The sequence below is a fragment of the Sinocyclocheilus rhinocerous genome, unplaced genomic scaffold, assembly GCF_001515625.1.
Source record: "Sinocyclocheilus rhinocerous isolate Xijiao unplaced genomic scaffold, SAMN03320098_v1.1 scaffold472, whole genome shotgun sequence".
Lineage (NCBI taxonomy): Eukaryota > Metazoa > Chordata > Actinopteri > Cypriniformes > Cyprinidae > Sinocyclocheilus > Sinocyclocheilus rhinocerous.
Genome location: NW_015641089.1, coordinates 688,116 through 696,665, shown reverse-complemented (window position 1 = coordinate 696,665; position 8,550 = coordinate 688,116). Strand labels below are relative to the sequence as shown.

Genomic DNA, 8,550 nt, shown 5'->3' with positions numbered 1-8,550 from the left:
ATTACATAAATATTATAACATTTTATTTTACTGTATTTTACAATTGTAAATAAAAATAAATATTATAACGTTTTATTTAATGAAATTTTTTATTTTATGTTATTTCTTCAAGATTAAGCAATAAGCCACTCCAGGCTTTGTGTTCTTTACTGTATATGTTTAAAAAGTAAAGTAGTGTGCCTGAGACACTCTTTATTGTGGTAAAATCACTGTATTGCATGCCGTCGAGTGACCATGTTGTTGGTTTACTGAGTTGAGGATGGTGCCATAACCAGTGACAAAATTGACACGACTTCTCTTCTATCCTCAGACAAACCTCAATCTCAACACCTCACCCTATTACTGAATACCACGTTTACCCTCTGTTTACTGACCTGAAACATTACTCTTTCTGCCTCTGTCCACCCTCAGTCTGAGCTATTCTGTTACCTGGTCATTCTGACCCTGAGGTCACCCGAGGGCAGGTGTTGAAGGGTTAAGGATCTTTGATACTTTAATGGAGTTCTCAGCTGTGTAGCACTTAAGTATCAACTTTGTCTCAGGTGTTTCTAATAATATGATAATAATTAGAGTAGCCCAGATTATCTGATGAGAGATGTTTGTGTTCATATAGACATCTGACTTTGAATTGCAGGAGAAGCAGAGGACTTTAAAAGATACAGTGCATGAGTAATATAAAATGCTTTTATGCTACTTGTTTTGTCCTTTTTAGGAGTTTAATAGTAAAAAATCATTGTCAGCTTTGCTGTAAATAAGCTTAAACTTTCTACCTAACATGTGAGTTTGGAACATCTTGAAGAGTAAATTCTGACATTTTTGGGTGAATTATTCCTTTAATAACCAAAAGAATTGTTAAATTAACCCTGTAAAGCCTGACATATAAAATAATTGTCAGTTTATTGAACCATTAGACAATTCTTTAAAAAAAAAAAGTGCAAATGTTTTTTTGAATCATATTTGATCCATCAGGCTTTTATGGCTCATATAGTCTGATACAGTGAGAATATGGAGGGCAAAAAATTATTCAGAGGCCCAAACTGAGCAAAAATATGCAATTTGGTGCAGATGCTGATATTTATATGGACAAAAAGTGATGAAATTCTGATGCTTGTAATGTAAATCAATGAGATCTTCATAACAGTATAGCAGATACTTACATAAAATGTCTTCTGTATCTCCCAATAATATGTCTTAGTAAGATGATATTTAAATGCTTAGCTTTATGATCAAATCATATAATGATGATTGAGAGATGAACAAGTAAACGTTCCTGTAAAGCCTCACCTTTGAACATGATTTAATGGATAATCAAGTAAACTTAAGTTGCTTCAGTCCAGTAAGTGTTGATCTTGAAATGTTACTAACAATATCAAAGTTATTCTTATGTTTACTTTATTGAAATCAGTAAAGATTTGACACGTGAAGCACGAGCTGAAGCTGAATTACACTAAAAGAGCTTTTACTTGCTAAAAAAAAGTCGAAACTATCAATCAGACGACAGAAGGCTTGGAGTAGATTGTGCGCGACAGGTTTTTCAGCAACGTTTTGATCATGTTGCTCATTTAGAGGATGACCTGGATCTCAAATATGATCCAGCAGGCTCTAAAGGGTTAACCGCAGTCATTCATCAGCAGCAGGTGAGGGTTTTCTCTCTCTCTCTTCTTTCAGTCTATATTACTCCATCTGTTTCCTGTACAAGTCCTCTTCCATCTTCTCACCACAAAACTGCCGAGTTAACTGCCTGAGTGATTTGTGTGCTCCCACCATAATTGGAGCGTGGCCTCTCGTCCCGGACTGCTCTCCAATACTGCCCTGTGCCACCGATCGGGTAAAAATAACACCTCAGATCATGGGCTGGTCTGTGGGCGTCTGACCCCTCACTCCTGCCATTATAACAGCCGGAGAATCTCTGTGTAATTACGCTCAGAGTGGAGTAATTATCCCAGAGCTGGGTTTGGGTAAAGCCGAGGGGTTTGAGATATTCCTCTGGTCGGAGAAAATTCGAGGGTGAAGTGAAAATAGCCAAAATCCAAGCCACATCAGGAGAATCGCCCTAAATAGACCCCCACAAAAAAGAGGGTTTGTAATGAGCCCCCTCCGTCCGCACGCCTATAAATGTGTCTTTTATGAGGGTTAGGGTACTTGGAGAATACGCTGTGTTTATGTCGGTTAGTAGAAAGCATGCGGGCAGCAAAGTGTTTCAGCAGTCAGAGAGTTTTTTTAAAGTCTTCTTTTGAAGTGAATTCTCTCTTTTCTTAGTCTCATCTTCCTTCTATCAACTGAAAACGTCGTCCCAGACCCTGTGATGAGGACCACTATGGTTCTCTAGTGTAAAACCAATGGCAAAGCTGTCCCGTGGCTTGTGAATTCAAGGAATAGTTCACCTAAATCCATCATTTATAAACCTTTGTGTCGTTTCCTGCCATGTATTATTCTGTTTCTTCCATGAAACACGAGATTTCCATATTGGAGTTTCACGGACGTATCTGTATGCACTGTTTTTGTATATTTAAGAGCTGCATAATATTTCTTTTTTATCTTCCACAGGAATATGAACAGCGTACGGCTATGAAACAACACGAGGGTGAGTAGAAAGATCCAGTGTTGATTTAGTATCATTTAGATACAGTACTATCATAGTTTTTATTCATATTTTGAATGATTTTGTTTTTCATTTTCTGTTTTCATTTTATTTTAAGTTTTAGTCATCTTCTTGTGTTTTTGTAATATTTATTAGACATTATTACACATATTATTAGACGTATTAAGCCATGAATGAAAATTGATAATTAAGTCAATATCAGTGTTTTAATGCTGTGTTGTAAAGCACATTTAAAAAACAATAATAATTAAAGTAGTAATTTTTAATTAACAATAAACATTTTTTATTAGCGAACAAAATTTACACTGCTGTTAAAAGTTTTGGAGTCTTAAAGATTTTTTTTAATGTATTTGAAAGAAGTCTCTTCTGCTCACCAAGGCATTTGCATTTATTTGATCAAAAATACAGTAAAAATAAATAAAATATTATTACATTTAAAATAACCGTTTTCTATGTGAATGTATTTTAAACTGTAATTTATTTCTGTGATGCGCAGCTGAATTTTCAGCATCATTACTCCAGTCTTCAGTGTCACATGATCTTCAGAAATCATTCTAATATGCTGATTTGCTGCTCGAGAAACATTTCTGATTATTATCAATGTTGAAAACAGTTGTGCTGATGAATATTTTTGTGGAAACCACTTTGATGAATAGAAAGTTCAAAAGAGCAGCATTTATTTGAATTATGTTGTAACATCATCAATGTCTTTACTGTCACTTTAGATTTATTTAATGCATCCTTGTCGAATAAAAGTATTTTTATTCTATTTTTCTTTCAAAAAAATCTCACTGACTCCAAACTTTTGAATGGTTGTGTATATAGCCAGTTGCTGTATATTGCTATTGCATTCAAATTTTCCCATATTTAATACACATCACTGCATTAAAACATTGATAATGGCTTCATTTTCTGGCAGAAGTCCCAAACGATCACTCAACACCTCGTCACGTCTACATTCACATTCACAGGACAGTCGAACTGTCCCTGATGTCAAACGCACGTTCTCTTCTCTCTCCACACAAATAGCCGGGACTATTTCGAGGGCTGGTTAGTTCGCTGTGTCTCCACATGGCCTGTTTGCAATCTCAAAGCCACAGTGGCTTTTTACATGATCACTAATTCACAAACGCGGTCGGGCCAGGAATTCATCTGCTGCGTTACTGTTTTGCTGTTGCCATGCACATGTGCTAAAATATCACGAAAGATTCGGTGAGAAAATAAATAAATAAGAAGCCCAGAGAAAATCTGCAGAAAGAAACTATGCAGACGGCTTCCAAGGCCTTTCCCAAACAGGAGGAGGAAAAACCCGAGTGTTTTCGGTAGCGGCGTGTAAAACCGAGAAACGTTTGCGTTGTCCATCACAGAGAATCAGGGCCTTTGATAAGTGCCTCGTGAATCGCAGCTGCTGAGATGATCACAGTTTCCACTGGAGGAGGAAGAGCCGGCGATTTCCATTACTGTTGCTGCCTTGCTGCATATTGCCTGCATAGGCTGCTGACCACTAAGGCAGAATCCGAATGGAAATGCAACCTCAAAAGTGACTGATTTAGAGCTTTCTAGATAGGTAGCGAGCAATCCTGGTCACTTGTTGCTAAGCTAAAGATGCAATTGTCTGTATGTACAGTACGTTACAGGGTTGTTGTTGATTGAAATAATGTTTAAAGTATAAATAATAGATGGAAACGAACTGTCATCAACTAACTGAAATAAGTTAAAGTTGAAGCACTATAAAATTACTGACTGGAAATAAATAACTAAACCTTAAATAAAAAATAAATTAAACTTAAATATTAATATAAATTGAAATAAATAATGAAAACTGAAAAATAAAACCTGATTCAAAATATTAATAAATACTATAATAGTATATAAATAATAATAAAATAACATTGGCGCATTAATAGTTTGGGGTTGGTAAGATTTTTAAATGTTTTTGAAAGAAGTCTCTTCTGCTCTCCAAGCCTGCATTTATCTGATTAAAAATACAGTAAAAACAGTAATATTGTGAAATATTATTCTAATTTAAAATAACTGTTTTCTATGTGAATATATTATAAAATGTAATTTATTTCTGTGATCAAAGCTGAATTTTCAGCATCATTACTCCAGTCTTCAGTGTCACATGATCTTCAGAAATCATTCTAATATGCTGATTTGCTGCTCAAGAAACATTTCTGATTAGTATCAATGTTGAAAACACTTGCGCTGCTTCATATTTTTGTGGAAATGGTGACATTTATTATAGGTATTGCAATATTGTATAAAATATGAATATATTTATAATCACCATTTATTGCCAGCTTATATGATGTTTTCACTGAAAAAAAGCAGCACTACCAGCTCACTAGTGAGAAATGTATTTAAACTATTTTTCATTAAATTGCCATTTTGAACAATTATTGCATTCAAATTTTACAAACTACACAGCACTGCATGATTGTTTTCTGAAATGCTCATTGCATCGGTTGTTTTTATGTGCCTAAGTTGCTGTCTATGAAGGCAACATTGATGTTAAAACAGGTTAACAGGATGCAACATACTATTAGTGAGCTTTGTATCTATCTTCGTGTCTAAAAATACGTGACAGGTTGATTTTAGCCACACTGTAACTCGAGCGCCGAGATCCTATAGACGCTCAGGCCGGAAGTGGTCCTTCCGTGGAGAGGTGAACCTGACCCGAGGCTGCAGGTATTGTGCAGGTCTTCACAGGAGATCCATCAGTCTCTCGCTCCCCGTCTGCTGATGAAGATGAAGCCGCACATGTGAGATCTATTTCTGTTTCTGTACATTCATGTTGACAGAGTTTGGCAGTTTGTTACATAACCACTGTTGTGGAGCTGTAGGTTTTTCCACAACACACACACAAACAGGGCATGTTGCATGGCTCTGATCTGTGGATTATTCATGTACAGTAACTTAGACAGCACTGTATTGCCTCCACGAAAAAACTAAATAATATAGACATATGTAAAAACTATTTGATTTTCCACTATTCACAGCAAAATAAAAAAAAGTAATTTTGCAGTTTTTCAGTATAAATATCAAAATAAATTTACTTGAGAAGCAAAACTGCGTGTTATATTTATTTATTTATTATTTATATGTATATATAAAGTATAAACCTCAGAAAATTTTAATTAAATTTATGCCTAAAACAAGAAGAAGAAAAAAACTAAAAGAAAACAAAAATTATAATTGAGTAAGAATTTTGTTTTCGTTAGAACTTTAGAAAACTAAGCTTTTATGAGATTTACACTTTAAACAAGAAAAACTATAAGTTAATTATTTAAAAGAGAACACAAATTTCAGCTAGGTAAGAAAAACAACAATTATTAAATGAAAATAAAAAGATATTTTAATATAAGCAGTTCAATTTATTTTGATATTTATACAAAAAAAATACTGATTTAAAAAATACTGAAAATAGCAATGAAATTTTCACTTTTTCATTTTATTTATAAAAAACCCATTTGATTTAAATTAGCATTATTTCAATTAAATTAGGTTTATTTATTGTTTGTTTGTGGAATGTGGATTTGTTCTTGACAGGTTTGTTACAGTATATGTTGCTAGTGATATAAAGAGCGTGATGTTTACCACAAAAGAAAGGATGAATATTTAGGCCTGGTGAATTTTCTCAATTAATCCGCTATTGTATTATAGAGGTGTGGTAGAAAATGATATTTGGACTGTTTGCATACGCAATACAGCATATTTTCTTTTTATTTCAGGTGAGGTCGATGGGTTTAACCGCCGGAAGTCATTTCGTAAGATTTCATCAAAAGCTTGATCTCGTGCAATAGCTGCTGCATCAGCCGTCCTCCTCCACACGTCATTCGTCTTCACCTCGGAGACTTTGAGCTGCTTTAATTTACTTTATCACCACAGCAACTGTGTTTCCAAACACACACACACATGCTGGAGGAGGTAAATATGGCAACACTGGGCCAAACGTCTACCTGACTGCGCACTTTCACACACTAACATTACACCTGGTATTTGTCACCGTAAACTTGCGAAATACCATTTGACCTGTTAAATGATAGTGCTGAGAACATTCGTGGAAAAAGCCACGGATACTTCTAAAAGGTGAATCATGTGCCGGCTGGACTACATATTTGGACGTTACTACTGCAGCTATCGGCATGTCAGGCCGAAACCCAGCTAACGAAAATACGTTTAGCTAACTTTCACATTACGTTATGAAAACGTTGTTCCTGATGTTCTCTGAACATTCCAAACGTACAGTTTTTTTAAAACTTTTTCTTGGTTATTTCTTGGAGCTTTAAAGGGGTCATATGATGCTGCTAAAAAGAACATTATTTTGTGTATTTGGTGTAATGAAATGTGTTTATGCGGTTTAAAGTAAAAAAAACACATTATTTTCCACATACTGTACATTATTGTTTCTCCTCTATGCCCCGCCTTTTTGAAACGCGTCGATTTTTACAAAACTAATCGGTCTGAAAAGCGAGGTGTGCTCTGATTGGCCAGATATCCAATGCGTTGTGATTGGCCGAATACCTCAAGCGGGAGACGGAAATGTTACGCCCCTCACATACTGCTGATGCCGTGTCCAGCCGGAGCGACGAGGCATAAACATTAAAACCCATTACAAACAAGGCATTTGTTGCATCCAGTGGGGACATAAATACGGATTATAATGACTTATACTGTCTTTTTACGCATTGCGTTGCATTGCGCCGCGTAAACATAAAACCATGTCTGCACTTGTGATCAGAGAAATGACAAACAACAAGTGCTAACGTTAATCCACACTGCCCAAAACTCGCGTTTGAATCATCAGTGGCAAATCCTTTAAATGAAAACGTACTTACGTGAGTCAGAACTGCCGGCATTTTAGTCTAACGTAACTCTCCCAGGATCAGTAAACAGTCCTCCATAAAATGTGCTGCACACATCTGGATATTTGGGTTAAACTGTTCTGGAACAGTGTTGTAAATACAACTTAACCACTGATTTGTAGTCGTGTCCTCTTTTGGAAGACCAAACAAAGTAGTTTCGCTTTCACAACGAAAAACACAGCGGCCTAGCGTGAGCGAAAGCCCCGGCTTAGCCTGAGCTGAAGCCGGGCAAGAGTGAGCTGAGGCGGCAGGGTCGAGAACGGTGCGCCTGGGCTGGACTCCGCTTCGTCCATGGTGAAAGCCGATCCGGCGATCCACAGCACTAAGTTGATGTATTCCCTCAGCGACCAGCACAGATCAGCTCTAGGCATGACGAAGCGGATATCGTCCTCTTTTGGAAGACCAAACAAAGTAGTTTCGCTTTCACAACGAAAAACACAGCGGCCTAGCATGAGCGAAAGCCCCGGCTTAGCGTGAGCTGAAGCCGGGCAAGAGTGAGCTGAGGCCGCGGGGTCGAGAACGGCGGTCCCGGCGAAGGAGCGGTGAAAACGGTGAGGGCCGATCCGGCGATCCACAGCACTAAGTTGATGTATTCCCTCAGCGACCAGCACAGATCAGCTCTAGGCATGACGAAGCGGATATCGTCCTCTTTTGGAAGACCAAACAAAGTAGCTTCGCTTTCACAACGAAGCACACAGCGTCTTCAGGACATGGCGGCAGCGGCAACAATACTACAGTGAGAATAAAAGTTACGCCTTCTTTCTTTGCATGAACATTTGGGCGGCGTTATGCAAATCTTCCCACATAGTGAGGTAGATATGTGGGGGCGTGTTCGAACGAGCCGTTTTAGGTAGGTGTGGCTAACTCTTAACTTTTATAAAGAATATCTCTTTGGATTTGAGACTTTAGTCTTTGCAACTTTACAGATCTTCTTTATGCACCAAGAGCTTGTAACACTCTAAAGAGAAAGGAAAAAATGAAATCGCATCACATGACCCCTTTAAAGTTCATAAGTTCAGCGCTGCTGTGTTTACAGCGGAAACCAGGAAACGCTTTAAGCGCCACCTGCTGGCAGAGAGT

General features: G+C 37.1%; 1 protein-coding gene across 1 annotated transcript in view; it reads right to left on the bottom strand.

The window, feature by feature from the left end:
* ap1m1 (adaptor related protein complex 1 subunit mu 1) overlaps positions 1-8,550 on the bottom strand; it is a 44,793-nt gene that overhangs the window by 464 nt on the left and 35,779 nt on the right. The window contains exon 13 of the mRNA XM_016571110.1: positions 5,022-5,024. The gene's annotated coding sequence lies outside the window, so the exon portion shown is untranslated. The remainder of the gene's footprint in view (positions 1-5,021; positions 5,025-8,550) is intronic.